Genomic DNA, 20,000 nt, shown 5'->3' with positions numbered 1-20,000 from the left:
TGCCAGCACTATCCCTATATTATATATCTATATACGGTGCTATTCTATAATATGTACCAGCACTATTCCATAAATTCCATATCTATATATATCGAGCTATTCTATAATTGTACCAGCACTATTCCATAGATTCTATATCTATATATCTAGCTATTCTATGAATGTGCCAGCACTATCCCTATATTATAAAACTATATATTATCTAGCTGTTCTATAATTATTGTGCCAGCACTATTCCATGAATTCCATATCTATAATATCGAGCTATTCTATATTGTACCAGCACTATTCCATAGATTCTATATCTATATATCTAGCTATTCTATGAATGTGCCAGCACTATCCCTATATTATATATCTATATACGGTGCTATTCTATAATATTGTACCAGCACTATTCCATGAATTCCATATCTATATATATCGAGCTATCTATAATTGTACCAGCACTATCCATAGATTCTATATCTATATATCAGCTATTCTATGAATGTGCCAGCACTATCCCTATATTATATAACTATATATATCTAGCTGTTCTATAATTATTGTGCCAGCACTATTCCATAAATTCCATATCTATATATATCGAGCTTTTCTATATTGTACCAGCACTATTCCATATTCTATATCTATATATCTAGCTATTCTATGAATGTGCAGCACTATCCCTATATTATATAACTATATATTATCTAGCTGTTCTATAATATTGTGCCAGCACTATTCCATGAATTCCATATCTATATATATCGAGCTATTCTATAATTGTACCAGCACTATTCAATAAATTCTATATCTATATACATCGAGCTATCCTATAATTATACCAGCACTATTCCATAGATTCTATATCTATACATCGAGTTCTATCCGTCTTATCTCGAGCAATAATGAGAGAGAAGCTTTTAGCTGCGCAGATCGGCTCAATTTAGCACCGCATCTGCGCAGATTATCATTTTCTATCATTATTGTCGGCGCTTTGCTTTGTGTCAAGCAGCCAATCCACATTCCGACTTAAAAACGTTGCGAATTGAAAAAGTCTCAAAGGAAAAAGTTGAAATGCTCACAATCAGATTGCCTTGTGACAATGTGTAGTAAGTATAAGCTCGCTTTCCATATGCTCTGCAAGGGTTCACAATTATTTTGCTTCTGTGAGAATGGTTTTTGTTATCAATTTTTAAAATGTATCTATCTATGTGTACATCTGCTAAGATATGATTCTTCTTTATTAACAAATCCTATTATATTAAACGAGCGATTTCTGTATATATTTTATATCTGGTTATTTATGTTCACCGGATCTCGAAAACGGCTCTAACGATTTTCACGAAATTTGGAACATAGTAGGTTTATGATATAAAATGCGATTGCACTAAGTCTCATCCTTGGGAAAACTCGCTGAAGAACATGAAAAGGATAAAAATTATTCATCCTTGGAAAAACAGATGATAATTTCGTCGTCTGTCGAAACAGAAGATGCATGTGTGGGAGGGAGACAGAATTATTTCCAGCTGTGTAATCAATCAGCGAGAAATATTATCTAGATATTTTAATCGACTTGATCAAAATAGTCTGATTTGTTGACATGACTTGATAATCATTCTAAACTAGAGTATATCATAATTTTCAAAGTTATTCATCATTTGACAATTTTGAGTGATTAGTGAGTGTTATTTTGTTATTCAATTTGGTTTGTAAATAATCTAAATTAGAACTTTTTTGTTTTTAAATGTTTGGACTGAAAATTGAACCTGAATTCAAGTGTATGGAACATAACCTACTTTCTGTACTATTTATAGTGTATAAATCAAAATTCGGGGAAGAAACAGTATTGGGTTGTGCCTGTTAGTCCTTCCCCAATCATTTTAAAGAGTTGTGTTCTGTTTATCAATAGTTTATGAATAAATAACGTGTGAAGCTCGGTGTCCCGATATTATTTGTAAATTTAACAAATGTTTGCAAAACATTAGAAAAATTTGTAAATATGAAAATTAGAAAAAACACAACAACCAGTTCATTTTATTAGTTCATGAATGAACTGGAGTTAATTTTGAAAAAAATCTTGAAAATGTCTAGAACAGGGTTTATAACTCTCCAACAATGCATCGTATAAATTAATATATGCTTAAATTAATAGATGGTTTGTAGAGCATCAAGTTCTCTTCAATTTGATGTATTATTTCACTATCCCATGTTTCTCTTCCATTGTTATACAAGCCCTACTATGGGAGTTGAATTTTCAATAAGTTGTTAGATCAATATTGTAGGGGATCTCATGTAAGCTTCAATATTTTCTATTAATTCAATAGTCATGTATGTAGGATGCATAGTTTCCGAATTATCAATATGCGAGAAACCAAAAATGATACCTTTGAGTCAACCCCACCCCCTTAGCACAATCGGTGAGGGTGGGAACTTATGATATGTTTAACTCCTTACTATCCTAAACAGAACTGCGGGGTCAAAAATTATTGTCTTTCAAACTTTTCCTCGATAACCCTTCGTTGATTGGACTACTATTGAAATACTGATTAGGAGTATTTCTCATATTTGAATATAAATAATAGAATAATATAATAATATATAATATAATAATATAATAATATAATATATAATAATATAATATAATAATATAATAATATAATAATATAATAATATAAAAATAAAATAAACAATATCCGCTCCATAGTTATATATATTTATATGAAGAGATATCTTCAACTTATCTAAAAGTATTTCTCATTCTATTCTGCCAGATTATTTTCCCCCTTGAAGTAATCCTTTATTTGCTAGGTTATGTCTTTCTGTTCGCATTCTCTCAATTAATGTTTTATGAGTAAAATACACCCATTGAAAATCAAGAATCTCTTTCGATTTCAGTTCAACAATGAAAATGATTGATGAAACTGGCGATTATTCCATTCATCTATGAAAACACAGAATTTTCACAGTGGAAATCAATTAATTTCTAATCAATACATTGAATCAATCAAATGAGTGTGTAATTGAAACTTACAAACGACATGGAGTTTTCAGCCAGCTACAATCCTATTCATTGCATTTTTTTTGGTTCTACCAGAGAAAACTTCTTATTTGTTTTATTCTATGACTAATGAACTTTTATCCTCAACTGTAGTGGTGTAGTTCATAAATCAACTGCAAATTATTGATACAAAAACAATAATTATTGTTATAATACAAGAAGCTGAGCCTCACTTGAATTGAACGGAAGAAATAATTCCTCTTCCCTTTGGCTTCCTAATTCCATTTGTTCCTTTTCTCCTTCTTCTCATTTCTACTCCGCATTCTCCCATTCATCTATATTCTTCTTCTTCTACGCATCATTCTTTAATTTAATGTAAGATTTCAATTCAATTTATTGTGAATGGCATTAGTTAGCTTTCAATTTCCAATTTTCTCTGTCTTCTACTGCTTTGTTCCATTTTTTCATTTCTGATAAATTTTCCCACTTATCTGTTTCCTCCTTCTTCCGTCTTATTCTACTACTTCTTATCAATAATATTCTTTCCACTTCAAATTTCTTTCATAATTATATTTCTTACCACAATGTCGTCTTCTACTTCTCTGGTTCATTTCTCCAATCCTTGTCGATTCCTCTTTCTTCTTCTTCTGATCTTCTGCACCTTTCCTTTCAATTAACCATCATTTGACTTATTCTTTCATGAAATATCACTCTTTCTCCTTCCAATCCTCTATCTTCACCTTATTCTTACACTTCCTCATCCTCATTTCTCTCGCTCATTCTTCTCCCATTCCATCCCCTTCTACCACTTCTTCTAGTATACATCTCCTTCACCTTATTCTTACACTTCCTCATCCTCATTTCTCTCGCTCATTCTTCTCCCATTCCTCCCCCTTCTACCACTTCTTCTAGTATACATTTCCTCCTCCATCTTCTATTTTACTTCCTCCTGCAATGCATATTCCTCCTCCTCACCAGTCTCCTCCACCTCCTCCTCCTCTTCTTAAACCTTTCAATCTTCCTTCTTTCTTTTTAATCTCTCCTCTTCACCTCCTTCTTCACTCTTCACCCCACTTCCTCCTCCTATTCTACCTCCTCACAATCCTCCTTCTCCTACTCCTCCTCTTCAACCATTTCATATTTCTCTCTCTTTCTTATTATACTCTCCATTCACTTCTTTTCTTTCTCACATCTCCTCTTCACCTCCTCCTTCACTCTTTGTTCTACTTCCTCCTCCTATTCTAGCTCCTCACAATTCTTCTCTTCCTGCTCATCCTCTTCAACCATTTCATATTTTTCCCTCTTTCTCATCATATTCTCCATTCACCTCTCTTCTCTCTTATATCTCCTCTTCACCTCCTCCTCAACTCTCTATTCTACTTCCTCCTCCTATTCTACCTCCTCACAATCCTCTCCCTTCTACTCCTCCTCATCAACCATTACATCTTCCTCCCTCTTTCTCATTATATATTATTCTCCATTCACTTCTTTTCTTTCTTATATCTCCTCTTCACCACCCCCTCTACTCTCTATTCTACTTTCTTCACCCTTTTATATCCCCTCTTCTCACTATCCTCCTTCTCCTTCTCCCTCTCCTCCAAAGCTCCGCCAATGTCCGCCATATGTCCAAAGCTCCGCCAATTTATGTAGATGCATAACAATGTTATATGTAGTTATCCCAAATTGCTTTTTCATATCATATACTGTTCAATGATTATTTTCTTAGTCTATATTATGTAAATTCATCTATAATTTTGCTGTATTGTAAGCTATTGTATATAAGTCTATAAGCCAGTATATAGTTTAATCTATAAATAAAGTAATCAATCAATAATCAACTAAGTCTTTTAAATATAATTTTGTTCTAGTATTGACATGTCACCAGTCAAATGAGTGTTACTCAAAAATTGATGTAATGTGACGATAAATAAATGAAAAAATGAAATCAATCAATCAATCCTCTTCTTCAACCATTCCATCTTTCTCCCTCTTTCATCCTTCACTCATTCACTTTTCATCACATTCTCCTTCTCCTCTTTTCTACATCTTTTCCCTCTCCTTCTCACCACTACGCTCCCCCATCTTCCTTTTCTCTTACAAGTAATTACGACAAGTTTATTTCATTAGTCGATTCCATTAACTACGATTTAAAGGCTTTGATAGCCGTTTAAACGTGGAAAATATCCCCTTCATCCGTGAAAGCACCCGTCTAGAATTACGTACCTCACTACACAGTAATAGGCCCTTAATAAAACATGAAATTACTTACCACATAATATAGTAATAATAGACCAGAGAAGAGTCTTTTGTTGATAGAGAAGCCTCATGCCGTTCATTGTGTGTCTAATCTATGGAACTAATTGACAGATTCGATGCGTTCATTGCAATAGAAATACAAGATAGGTCTTCTGAAAGGTAAGTCTTCTCATGATAGGTATAGATTGGCATAGAAATTAATAATCGTAGGTAAAGTAATATGACTACTGTTGTTCCTACACTAGAAATTGATTTGATATTACAGGAGTGGATTTGAATTTGGAGTCAAACTGATTGAAGTGGAAATAGAACATAACTTTACATGATTCATGTTAATTAAAATCTTGAGAAAGAAACAGTTTTCATCTAGCAATAATCGTAGGTAAAGTTATATGACTACTGTTGTTCCTACACTGGAAATTGATTTGATATTACAGGAGTGGATTTGAGTTTGGACTCAAACTGATAAAGTGGAAATATAACATGACTTTGAATGATTCATGTTGATAAAAATCTGAGAAAGAAACAGTTTTGAGCTAGCAATAATCGTAGGTAAATTTATATGACTACTGTTGTTCATACACTGCAAATTGATTTGATATTACAGGAGTGGATTTAAATTTGGACTCAAACTGATTGAAGTGGAAATAGAACATAACTTTACATGATTCATGTTAATTAAAATCTTGAGAAAGAAACAGTTTTCATCTAGCAATAATCGTAGGTAAAGTTATATGACTACTGTTGTTCCTACACTGGAAATTGATTTGATATTACAGGAGTGGATTTGAGTTTGGACTCAAACTGATAAAGAGGAAATATAACATGACTTGAATGATTCATGTTAATGAAAATCTTGAGAAAGAAACAGTTTTGAGCTAGCAATAATCGCAGGTAAAGTTATATGACTACTGTTGTTCGACACTGGAGATTGATTCGATATTACAGGAGTGGATTTGTATTTGGGCTTGAACTGATTGGAGTGGAAGTTTAACATGACTTTTCAATATTACATGTTGATAAAAATCTTACGAAAGAAAAAGTTTTGAGCTAGCAATAGTTTTAGATAGAGTTATATGACTACTGTTGTTCGTACACTGGAAATTGATTCGATATTACAGGAGTGGATTTGAATTTGGAGTCAAACTGATAAAGTGGAAATCTAACATGACTTTGAATGATTCATATTAATAAAAATCTTGAGAAAGAAACAGTTTTGATCTAGCAATAATCGTAGGTAAAGTTATATGACTAATGTTGTTCCTACACTGGAAATTGATTCGATATTAGAGGAGTGGATTTGAGTTTGGACTCAAACTGATAAAGTGGAAATCTAACATGACTTTACATGATTCCATGTTAATTTTAAAAAATTCTTTATTGATTCATACAATAAGTACATCATCGAAATGATAGGGAGAGAAAAATGAGGTAACCTTATGCTTTTCCTCTCCAGATTTATACAAGGTTACACATAGTCCAAGATTGGTTAAGTCTTGTAGTTGTTCACTTTGAAAATCTGAAGAGAAAAACGTTTTGAGCTAGCAGATAGACCTGTAGTGTCTCTCCCAAACTCTCTCAATACATGTGGTACGATTAAAATGTGATTCTAATTATTTATTTATTTTTATTCTATTTTCAAATTTATTTATTTTATTTATTCAATGATCACAAAACACAAATCATTAAAATGATTGGAGAAGGACCAACGGGCACAGCCCAAAACTGATCCTTCCCCAAATTTCTATTCATACACAAGTTCAAAAAGTAGGTTATGTTTCATTCACTTCTGAATTTAAGTCCAATTTTTAGTGCAACACTACATAAAAAAAGAAGTTTTGGATAAAGATTGCTTGTACTGAGTTAAATAACGAAATTACACTCACTAAGGGCCGTTTGCACAGTGAAAGGTTAAACTGAATTCAATCAGCTGTTGGCTTAAACTCAAAATGAAACACATTATAACAAATGATACTTGATATAGATTCAATCCAGTTTAAGATGAAATTTAGTTTGAACTGGCACTGTGCAAACGGCCCTAATAGTTCAAAACTGCAAAATAATGATTTACTTTGAAAATGTTGATGCAAAAAATTATTCGTTTGTTATTTTGTTATTATTATTATGAACAGGAGTAGGCTAATCAACGTAGAAAACAATTAAAGATGTAGCAGACAAGGAGGAAAATAAAAATCGAAACCTAAAAATACAGATGAACGTGATATCCACCCAATTCAATACAGGTAGCAGAACAGGTAACAGAGTTCATTAAATTGCTCTGTGTTGACCTCTCAGCTGAAACTGGACCAGTAGAAAGAGCAAAGAGTATAAACAATGGAGAGACATTTTTCAAGAGAATAAGAATGAGGAGATGAAGGAGGTGGCGGAGGAGGAGGAGTGGTGGAAGAGGAGGAGAAGGATGAAGAGGGAGAGGAGTAGGAGGAGGAGGAGAAGAATGAGGAGGAGAGGAAGGAGGAGAAGGAAGAAGAGTAGAGACGAAAAGAATTTATTTGGAAAGGTAAAACGCCCTGAGGGACAGAGAATATATTCACAAAGTGTAACGCAGGTTTATACTCTTGTCTTGTTCACTCAATCATTTGCAACGAAAGAAACAGGAGCAGTAAAGTTGAGAGATGAGATGCGAATAGGATAATAAAAGAGAGTGAAACAGAGAGGGGGAGAAAAATAATGTGAACTATTGAAAAAGAAGAAATTAACTTGAGTTGAAAGATGAAGAAATCATTACTGTAAAGTTTTTGTCATAATCATTCAATCTCAGCTGTTTTCCATGTATGAAATCAAGCCGGTAAACAGCTGTTTGCAGAACAAATAAAACTTATGATTCTCATTACAGCATACTCGACTGTAATGAAACAATATGTTTTCTTTACAGTCGAGTATGTTTCCTAGTTCCGAAATAGGAACAGCAAAACTGCTATAAAACCACCTTCAGCGCTCCAGGTGGAAGTTTTGTCAACTTCCCCAAAATTCGATTCGGAATTTGTAAACTAGGTTATGTTCATAGAATGCATGTAGTAACTTGCAGCACAAGTAGGTAATGTTTTCTAATTCTCAATTATTCTTCTTTAGATAATTATAACAAAAAATGGTGTACGTTACTTGAACGTGGATGTATTTTGCAGTGCTCGAATGAAACTCTATAGTGAGGTCCACTTTATAATGGCAGTGGATAAAGATAGAAGAATAGCGATGCCGATTCTCTGCATTAATTAATTATATTTCCACACTGTCAAAAACAAAATTGGCATCGGTGTGGACCTAGAAAAGGATAGTACCACCGGCTATGTCGAATGATAGACAAGGATAGCTAAACCAAAGTTGATCAAATACTGTCATTATAACGTGGACCTCACTATAGTAGAGGCGTTAGCCGAGTAACATCATTCTCGCCTGCAAAAGGCCCCTTCCCGTCCTTGTGACGTTAGATACTATTATGCCACTGAAGGAACTTGGGTAACAGATGAAAGTAAATGAAAGAAAATGAAGAAGAGGCAATGCGATAAAAAATTGTAAAAAGAATTAATAAATAAAATAAATAATAAATAAGGGAGATATAAACTGTATGCAATGTCAATGGAATGTAGTAAGCTAGAAATAAGCTAGCTAGCTAGCTAATTTTTGTAGTAAGCTAGAAATAAGATTATGAGAAAGTAAAAGATGAAGGCGACAAAGAATCTAAGGAATGGAAGATAATTGAATGAAGTGGAAACCAAGCAAAGACTAAAGTAGCTAACATAAAAAAGGAGGGTGGAAATGATTGAATACATTTGAAAGGGATGTGATACAAGTAGGAATATGGAGAATCCCACAATGTTACAGAAGATGATTTGAACAAAAGGAGAAACGGAGAGAAAGAAATGAGAATTGAGGAGAAAAACCGGACGAAGAAATGAAAAATAACAAGAATGTCGAGATCAGATTCTGCTACAAGTAGGAATATGGAGAATCCCACAATGTTACAGAAGATGATTTGAACAAAAGGAGAAACGGAGAGAAAGAAATGAGAATTGAAGAGAAAAACCGGACGAAGAGATGAAAAATAACAAGAATGTCGAGATCAGATTCTGGCCATTTTTTGTGCACTTGTCCGACAAGGCTATCCTTTATCATCCATCTCATTCCAAGCTGCTGCATTGATAGGACCGCTTGCTAATAATAACGGAACTTGTTATGTGTTCAGTTTGGCAAAGAGAGAGAAAGAGAGAGTGTGAGTGAGTGAGAGTGAGAGATAAACGTTATCTGTTAAAAAAGAGGATCAACAACAACTGGTCAACAACTGGACCGTCCCATTCAAAAGTGGACCTATTGTCAGCCGAATCGGCTCTGTCAATTCGTCAATGGGTCAACATTCCCAATTATTGGGCTGAGGCTTACCATCTCTGTCATAACACTATCCAACTTCATTCCTAATTAAAATTTATCATGAAATTAATAGCCTCATCCATCAAAATCTTGTTTTATTCCGCTCTAAACTTATCATTTATCCTATTTTTCCTAGACTTATTGATGTTCTCATCCATTTTGTAGACATATTCCAATTAGTGTATTATTCATATTTATTTTCAAAGGTTCTATCAATTTATAAACATTTTTTCGAATCAACATTGTATTAATATATTTCTTCACCAAAAATATTCACAATATTATAGACTTTAATATCGGGGCACAGAGCTTCGCTCGTTATTTATTTATTGATAAACAGATCACAATTCTTTAAAATGATTGAGGAAGGACTGATAGGCACAGCCCAGAAATTCTTCCCCGAATTTTGATATATACACTATGAATTGTCCAGAAAGTAGGTTATGTTCCATACACTTGAATTCAGGTCCGATTTTCAGTCAAATCATTTTAAAACAGAAAATTTCTAATTTAGATTGTTCACAAACCAAATTGAATAGCAAAAAAACACTCACTAATTACTGTAAAATAATGATTAATTTAAAAATAATAATATACTCTCATTTAGAATGATATACCATGTCATGTCAACAAATCAGATTATTATGATCAAGTAGTCGATTACAATTTCTAGATTAATATTTCCCGTGAGTGAGCTGATTGATTGCAAACAGTTGAACAGCTGAACATAATTCTGTCTCTCTCCCACACAGGCAGTCACATCTTCTGTCGACAGACGACGAAATTATCATGTTTTTTCAAGGATGAATAATTATCATCCTTTTCATGTCCGTCAGCGAGTTTTCCCAGGGATGAGACCTAGTGCAATCGAATTTTTATATCATAAACCTAAGTTCCAAATTTCGTAAAAATCATTAGAGTCGTTTTTGAGATCTGTTGGACATACATACCATATAACCATATAACCATATACAGAAATTGATCGGTTAATATAATAGGATATAGCCTTCCTCCTTCGTTTCTTCTCTTTCTGCACTCTCTCCGTCATCCTCTCTCTCTCTCTCTCTCTCTTAAACACACTTCTCGCATCCATAGAACTCTCTCACATCATCATCCTCTTCAGGTTTACGTCTCTCTCCTTTCCTCCCACACATGTACTTTCTCCGTCTTCCTTCCTTACACAGTCAGTCTATAATGAAAATCTGTAGGCTGACTCATTAGACCGTTTAACACGTGGTCTTTACCATTCTGGGCACGTGACAAACTGCTTGCTTACTACTTTTTTCTACAACTTTTTGTTGCGTGAGTGTTGAACCTGCGAGCAAGCATTTCTCCCGCAAAAGGATGTGCTTCGGATTTGCAGTGCGGTGTAGCTCAAACCAGAGACAAATAAATGAATATCCTTTGTCTCTGAGTATTCTAGAATATTCTATTTTCTCTGCTCATACTCTCATGAATGAATATTCCTAACGTATTGAATCTATTATCTCTGCTCATACTCTTATACTACTCTCGAAGGAGCAGGGAATGAAGAAAAGGACTCTTCAACTTCGAGAATGGGGAATGAAAGAGAAATAAGGCTCGAGAAGAAGACGGAAGGAGGAAGAGGAAAGGGATAAGGAATCTTCAACTCATGGAATAAGAAAGAAGAGGAGAAGGATAAGGGAGAATAGAAGAAAACGATATGAGGTTATTCAAAGGAAAAATTGTATGAAGAAATGAGACAAAGATTCAGTTCATTAAGCGATATGGGAGAAGGACAAAAAGGCTCCAGAAAAGGGATGAATAGGTTGAGAAAGAAATGAAATACTGTAAATGGAAGGTTGAAACAATCCAGGCGTCGCTTATGATATTCTAGTTTAATGTACTAATACACTATAATACGCCATAATACATTATACTAATGTATATGTACATTAAAAATATACATTTTATCTGACAAAAGGAGATGAACAGTGGGGATGAAGAGGAATGAATGAAAAATAGAAGGTATAAAGAAGGAGCATAATGGAAAGATGTAAGTAGAAAGAGAGGACGAAGAAAAGGAGGAGACGGTGAAGAGGAGAACAAGAGAATAAGAATGCATAAGTAGACATAATACAGAGAGGAATGAGAAGAAGATCAGGCATCAGGGAATAAGATAATAATTGTAATGTGAACTACAAATAACATGGAAATGAACATAGAAGGGATTATTGAAAAAATAAAATAGAAGCAGAGGTCTTCAAAAGACGGCAGTAGCGTAAATAGCGCTAGAAAAGATTCAATAAAATATACAAAAAGTGAAGGAGGATCGAGAATATGAAGAGAATGTTTACAAAGAAATATAGAAGAGAAATGAAGAGAAGATTACGAACACAAAGAGGAAGATGGACGCAGGAAAGACAAAAACGACAAAAAAAGATCAGGTAGGTGAACAGAAAAAACTACATATAGGCAAGAAAAATTAATTGGACAAAATATAGAGGATGAATGAGGAGAAGGAGTTGAAGAGGAGAGAAAGATGAATAGAGGACAAAGAAGAAGACGAAGGAGAAGAAGGAGAAGAGAGGAAAAAAGGGGCGAGAGAAAAAGAAGAAGATGAAATAGATGAGGAAAAGGTAGCCTCTGCCTTGTGAATTGGCAATGACTGCGTTGTGTGTGAGTTGACTTAGGCAGTGATTGCAGGATAGTATAGAATACGAGTATATTCTATACTTTCTGGGTAGTTGCCATTGCTTTGCACTAAGCAGTCTTCACTTGTAGCATTACTATTACTGGTGATGTACTTTGGTGTGTTCAAGTAGTAAAGTGTGCATTGCATTGCATTGCATTGGCGACCAGTCTTGTAATATTGTCACTTCTTGCCTCTCAATGCAACATGACAGCAAAACTGTATACTACAGTGGTACTTATCACACCAACGCCCGCCCGCCCGCTTGTCAATCGCTTCTCTTCTTCTTCTCTTCTTCTTCTTCTTCTTCTTCTTCTTCTTCTTCTTCTTCTCCACCTGTCTTCTTCTTCTTCTTCTCCTTCTTCTTCTCCTTCTTCTTCTCCTTCTTCTTCTCCTTCTTCTTCTCCTTCTTCTCATCTCTTTTTTTTCTTCCACTTTTGTTTTCCCGCCTTGTTCTTATTTCTCTCCTTTGTCAACTTCTTATTTTCCCTGCTTACCTGTAATTCTTTTTCCTTCTTGATCACAGTGTCTGCTCGGTTCTACCTTTTCTTCATTCATCTTCTTCGTTCCCGATTTGTTCGTCCTTTCCTACTTTTTCGTTCACTTCCTCTTCATACTTTTCCTTCAACATCACTATTCTCTGCCTCTTATCAATTTCAAGGGTATAAACTATAAAGTACTTTCGAAAATAACATTGTATCATTTTAAACGATTTCAATGCTGTTTATTCAGCAATATCCTATTATATCTGGTTATTTATGTTCAACGGATCTCGAAAACGGCTCTAACGATTTTCACGAAATTTGGTACATAGTAGGTTTATGATATAAAAATTCGATTGCACCAGGTCTCATCCCTGGGAAAACTCGCTGAAGGACATGAAAAGGATAACAATTATTCATCCTTGGGAAAACAGAAGATAATTTCGTCGTCTGTCGAAACAGAAGATGCATGATTGTGTGGGAGAGAGAGAGAGACAGAAAACGACATTAAAAGGATAATTCATCCGTGGCTGAAACAGCTGTGGATAGTAAAAAAGTGAGTGAGCGAGTGAGTATGTGAAAAATCAAAATATCGCATCCCCAAAATTCATAAGATGACATAATAGCCAGCTGTGAAATATAAACACGATCATTCCAGAAAATATTGTGTTCTGTTTATCAATAAATACAAATTACGAGCAAAGCTCGATTTTGAATATCGGTGCCCCGATATTCAAAATTAAAGGACCAGCCAAGGTATCAAAGCACGTTTCATCTTTGATATCTGAGATTCCAAAGAAATCTCAAGGATAATTCTCTTGTTCTCTTGGAAAGTATTCTCGGTAAATTCACGGATTCCAGAAGACAATCGATAACACCGACTTCCAGTCTATTTTCCACAATTTTTTTCTACTACTCGTATTCTCACGCATCCCTTTTTCTTCTTTTTCAGTTCATCTTCGACTTCTTTCAATTTTATCCCTGTTTTCTACCATCAGAGGACAAAGAAAGTGTAGAGAAAGAATCAGGAAAAACAGTAGAGGACACAGACGAATTAGACAGAAAAAGGAGCATCTAAAACCAAACATTCAGTTCCAATTAACGGATATTTCAGAATGGTATCAGAGTCATTAAACTTTTTATTATCCTGATATGATTCTGTTCTCTGGAATTGGTAGCTCAGCCTACTACTGTATTATCAGAGAGCAACATAATAATAATGATAGTACCTACCCTGGACCGGTACATTTTTTCTGCCAGCCTCAAACAGGTATCGTGAAATTCACAGTGAACCATCAGTATTTCTTACGGAGATAACAACAATGGTTCTAACTGAACTAAGGCTGACAGTTTAGAGTGAACCTCTCTAGAGCGTAGCCTAATTAGAGAGAGCGCCAGCTCCGGTTGAATGGCTTCTCTCTGATGATAGAGAGAAAAAAACACTGGCTTATTCTGCATATCAGAGTTCTTATTTCTAATGTTTTGTCATTGTGTCCCTCGTTGTCTTGTCTTTTAACTTCTGTAATTTTAGTCTCTCATTGTTGTATATTTTTCGTCTCTTCTACCTTTCATTTTGTTTGTTATTTTACTGTTCCATCGTGAGTCTCTCCTTCATTGTCTTGATTCTCACTTCTCTTATTTTGTATTTCCTTATCGAATGAAATTTCCTTATCAAATTTTGATAACTTATGTTAGTATTTTGATGGGCTACATGAATTGTTCAATTATCATAGGAATATCTGACCCCCTTTTTAAACTTATAAATGAGATGAATGCTGAAACTAGTTGAATTTATGTGAGAAATTTAAAAAAGTACTAATATTCCTATAATAATATTGATATTCTTGCTTACATTTTTGACTTGATCAACTATTTTGTGTATTCAATGCATATTATATTAACGTGTCTTCAAGTTATATATCCACTGGTTTATCAAGTGTTCTTCCATTATTCATCATGTTTATTGATAATAATTTTTAGACTTTTTTCAAAAAACTGCACACAGTGTAAACTTCTCCTTATACGCACACTGCATACATATCAGCTCATCTTTCTCAATCTCGAAAGATTATTTCTCCAGTTTTTTTCTCAAATAAAGTCTAGTACAATAATTCTCTCACATATGGAATGTCAAACAATTCCAAAATTCCATAGCACATTTTCCTTCCCACTTTTCTCCAATAATTTACCAATTCAATCTTCACCCTAACCCATTTTCTTCTTCTTCTTCTTCTTCTTCTTCTTCTCCTTCTTCTGCTTTCAAGGCTGGAACGGTTGTTGATGATACAGAATGGGGCCAACAACCAGGAGACAGGTATAAATAAAAAATAGTCGAAAGGTATTTGGTGAACTCGTTCGGTAGCAGGTATCATCTGATGGAACGGAACAAGAACTTGCACAAGAAGAAGAGGAAGAGACACAAGACAAAGAAGAAGACGAAAAAGGAGAAGAAGAACAAGAAGAAAAAGAAGCGGAAGATTACAAGAAACAAAACTCAGAAACAGAAGGAACTCCTGGAATTGAAATAACACTCACACACGCTCACATCACGCACTGGATTAGTGTATTGTATATTTTTGTATTGTGTGTATGCTGATGTGAGAGAGACGGAGCGATTCGTGTGTTGCGAGAGAGTGAGAAAGGGTGTGTGAGTGAGAGTTCGTGTGTATTCGCTACGATCCCGCTGACGAAACCGGATCCAGCGGGATAAGAAGATAATAGGAAATGGGTGTTTTGTAGAATAATTGCATGTTTAAGATGTTACTGGTTTTTTCATCTCTCATGTGAGTTTGTTCTGGGAGAGGAGGAGACCTCGATCCCAGATTTTTTCTGCAACTTCCACTCTTATTATTATTTGTGCTCCTCCTTTTGGAATGCTTTCTTGTCGAGGAGGAAGAGAAGAAGGAGAAGAGGGAGAAGGAGTAGTAGGGAGGAGAGGGGTGGAACAGGAGGAGGAGAATATTTGGATGGATGGAAATAATCGTAGCAGCGTTTATCACGCGACGTTGCGGATTTATAATTGAGAGAGAAAATGATGATAAAAGTGGCTGCCGCATTCTGATGGGGTCAGTGTGAGTGAGAGAAGGGAGAGAATGAGGAGAAAAAAGATAAGATGAGGAGGAGGATGAGTAGGATAAGAGAGGAAGGGAAACAGTGTGTACAGAATGGATAGAATTTCTATAGAGGAAACTTATGACACAATAAGAAGGAAGTGCGAAATATGTGGACTACTGTACATTAGTTTGGGAAACATACTGATGATACAACTTACATATCTTTCAATCTACAGGATAAATTGTCTTGACTGTGGTAAGCTATGGAGTTGCACTTATTCAATATCATATTGACTTTAAATCTAAGTGGAAATCACACATTAACCTTAATAAGAGTCAATAGAATACTGCTATTATTGGTTCTTTATCACCAATAAAAATATATTGACAGGTTTTCAAGACCCTTTGCATACTAACACTACATGAACATACTATTATGAGTATTATCATAGAGGAAGTATCTCTTATTACTTATTGACCGAGCGAAGTGAGGTCTAACATTCAAGTCGACGGTTTGGCATTTCTCTTAATGTTTAAATGTTTATATGTTTTTATGTTGCGCATTTACGGCGAAACGCGGTAATAGATTTTCATGAAATTTGACAGGTATGTTCCTTTCTTAATTGCGCGTCAACGTATATACAATGTTTTTGGAAATTTTGCATTTCAAGGATGATATGAAAGGAAAAAGGAGCCACCTCCATACGCCAATATTTGAGTAAAAGTCAGACTATAGAATTATTCATAATAAATCAGCTGACAAGTGATTACACAGATGTGTGGAGAAGCCAGTCTATTGCTGTATTTCCATAAGGTCTATAGTTTCAATCAGGTACTTGTGGATGAGAATACTGCGTGAGGTCTACTGTTCACAGAACTACTAGTACACTCAAGATGCACTTCGTAAGAGTGGATTCTACCGAAGTATTTCGATTTAGGAACGATAAATGAATAGAATCAATAAATAGGGAGCATTTAAAAAATATATAGAAAGGGATAAAAACTTTTTATTTTCCAACGAGAACTAGAAATCTCAATAATCAAGGGATAAGAGGGAATGACCAATTTTTTAGTTTCAAATGAAATTCCTGCCTGATGTTCCATGAAAAAGTTAATTCACTCATAAGGGAGGAGTTAAAAATTGGTTATTCCATGATATTAATACAATCAATAATTGAATCCTCTGAGAACAGTTCCATTTAATGATAACCTGAAGATACCTCTGAATTACAAAGAGATTCCTCGATGACAGGAATCTGTCATCCAAGGATGCAAAACAAAAGGACACTTCAACTACCTTAGTGATCATCAACCTGTCTGAAAGCTAGTGCATTTCTTTCCTTCTGTCACACTCATCCTCTCTCACACACTCTCTCTCCCCCTCTTCCACTATCTCTCTCTGTCTGTGCCCCTCTCACTCTCTATCTTTCAATCAATCAATCTCACTGTGTCTCTCTCCCTCTCTATCACTCTCTATCACCCTCCCTCACTCACTTTCCCTCTCTGTCTCATCTACAAGTGCATCTCTGAATGATATCTCAGTTGAGAGAACCGACTGCTCGAATTTTTCAAGGGAAACGACAACATAAATTTCCAATTTGAGAGGCATAAATTCCGAGTGTGAGAAATAATGCAGCGGTAGCTCTTACCAACTATGATTACAATTACGATTATGATGATGATGATGCTGACGATTACGATGATCATGATGATAATGACGATCATGATGCTGACAATCTAGAAGGTAACAACGGCGCGGTCAATTAAGCATTAAAACTCGAGCGAGAAGAAAATAATGCATTCGCCGGCGAAAACTGGTTTACCCCCGTCGCCATTATTATACTGTAATCATAATCATTGTAACTATAATTATATATTTATCTTTCTTTGGTGTTGCGCTTCATAATCGCGGGTAGGCCAGTGCCAGTTTACTTCTTTTTCGATTTCTTTTAACGGGTCAACAGTTTTCGAGTTCTTTCAATAGTCAGTCTACTATAGTCCTGTCCACTGTACCAGTATTATAGAACACGCAACATGTCTAATGCAACATTCCACTGTATCATGTTGAAGAACATGTGGTGAGGAAAAGTGCTTCTATATTATAGAGCATGCAACATGTTCACTGCAACTTGTTGAAGAACATGAGGTAAGGAAAGTGCTCATAGAATAGTTACTGAACATGCAAAATGTATACTGCAACATGTTGAGGAACTTGTAATGAGGGAAGTGCATTATAGTTTATAAGATTATAGTTTAAGATTCAAGTCGACGGTTTGGCATTTCTCTTAATGTTTATATGTTGCGCATTTACGACGAAACGCGGCAATAGATTTTCATGAAATTTGACAGGTATGTTCCGTTAAATTGCGCGTATATACAAGGTATTTAGAAATTTTGCATTTCAAGGATAACATAAAAAGAAAAAGGAGCCTCCTTCATACTCATACGCCAATATTAGAGTAAAAATCAGACTATAGAATTATTCATCATAAATCAGCTGTCTAGTGAACTATAATACTACCCGTTCAAAAACATCTATCATCTTGAAAATGTATCTTTCCATCAACGTTAGTAGACAGTTGACTACAAAGACCTTAAAGAGATATAGACCCACAATGCCTATGCCTTCCCAATGATAGCTCTTACTTGAAATTGAAGGCCGCCATTGGGGTATTTTAGCACGAGATATTATATATTATATATTTGTAATACTATAGATCACAAAGGCATTGGTGGCATTGGTATGTAATAATCTTATGGGTTGCCCCCTCAATGGCGGATTTCAATTCCAAGTACGACACTAGCGCTGCAGTGAGTCTATGCATCTTTAAGGTCTTTGGTTGACTATAATACTACCCGTTCCAAAACATCGAACATCTTGAAAATGCATCTTTCCATCAACGTTATAGACAGTTGCAGCCAGACCTGATAACAGCGCTCACACTCACATTCCGGGACGACACGTCACGGTACGATAGGACAGAAAGCTCTATGTTTATTTAGGATTTTTTCTAGACATTTTAAATTGATAAATTATTTATTAATTTTTGAGAAAACATACGACAGATCAATGTAACTTACTGAACGCGAGGTCTACTGTTCACAGAACTACTAGTAGTTTACAGATTATAGTTTAATAGTGCACAGTTAATAGTTTGATTGTGCATTACATGATGAGTGGATTTTGAATTCTCTTTTGATTTTGAAGCTCAGTTTTGCAGTTCGGACACAGCAATGTCTCCCAGCTACATAGGCCAAACAAGTTATTGACTCTTTGGATGTAGCCTATCTAATTCTTTTATTTACCTATGGGTGCATATGCATATATATCTACTACAGATATAGAACATGCAACAGGTCTACTGAAACATGTTAAAGACCATGAGGTAAGGAAAGTACCTACTTGTGAGTGAAATAATTTCTGTTATTTCTTTGAAACGATCATAGAAGGCCCTAATCAATCATAGAGGAAAGATGGAGGTGAGTTCCTTCAGTATTCATTCATCTTTGTTTCAAGGGAAGTACCACTTGTGTTTGAAAGAATTCGTGATATATTCTTGAAACGATCATAGCAGGCCCTAATCAATCATAGAGGAAAGACGAAGGAGAGTTCCTCCATTATACATTCGTCTGTGTTTCAATAATGGAAATAATATTAGAGATTTTACTGATAAAAAATGTTTACCTACTTTGAATGAGTTTATCAGAGATTTACAATGGTGTAATAACCGAATCCGGTCTTTCCAAGTATCAATAAATCTGTGATTTTTGACAATTTCTTAGTCTTTTTCATTCAATCTGAATAATTACCACAACATCAACTTCTCAACTACACAAAAAGTGAAAAAATTTTACGTTGAAAAGTTACATATATGCCAATTATTAGAAATTCATATTGACATGCGTGTTCATAGAACGTACATATAAATTCATACATTCAAATTGAGAATCAATTTATAATCAATTTCTAAATGAGAAGCATACCTAATAGAAGGAGGGTTGGTTGAAAGTTTTGTCATGAGAAGAAAATTAACTGTGGAAAAAAACAAAATAAACAGAACCAACCTTATAAATTATTCGTTGAAGTCTGTGATGAAGTCATTGTATCCATTCAGCATCTGAAAGAAGAAGAATTATTGTTATTGATTGGTTCTGTGATTGAACGTTCTGAAAATTGTTGGAGGTAG

General features: G+C 34.8%; 1 protein-coding gene across 1 annotated transcript in view; it reads right to left on the bottom strand.

The window, feature by feature from the left end:
• LOC120353821 (box A-binding factor-like) overlaps positions 1–20,000 on the bottom strand; it is a 598,086-nt gene that overhangs the window by 503,317 nt on the left and 74,769 nt on the right. Inside the window, exon 2 of the mRNA XM_039438892.1 lies at positions 19,879–19,931. The gene's annotated coding sequence lies outside the window, so the exon portion shown is untranslated. The remainder of the gene's footprint in view (positions 1–19,878; positions 19,932–20,000) is intronic.

Source organism: Nilaparvata lugens, chromosome 12, assembly GCF_014356525.2.
Source record: "Nilaparvata lugens isolate BPH chromosome 12, ASM1435652v1, whole genome shotgun sequence".
Taxonomy (NCBI): Eukaryota; Metazoa; Arthropoda; class Insecta; order Hemiptera; family Delphacidae; genus Nilaparvata; species Nilaparvata lugens.
This window is presented reverse-complemented; position numbering and strand designations above follow the sequence as displayed.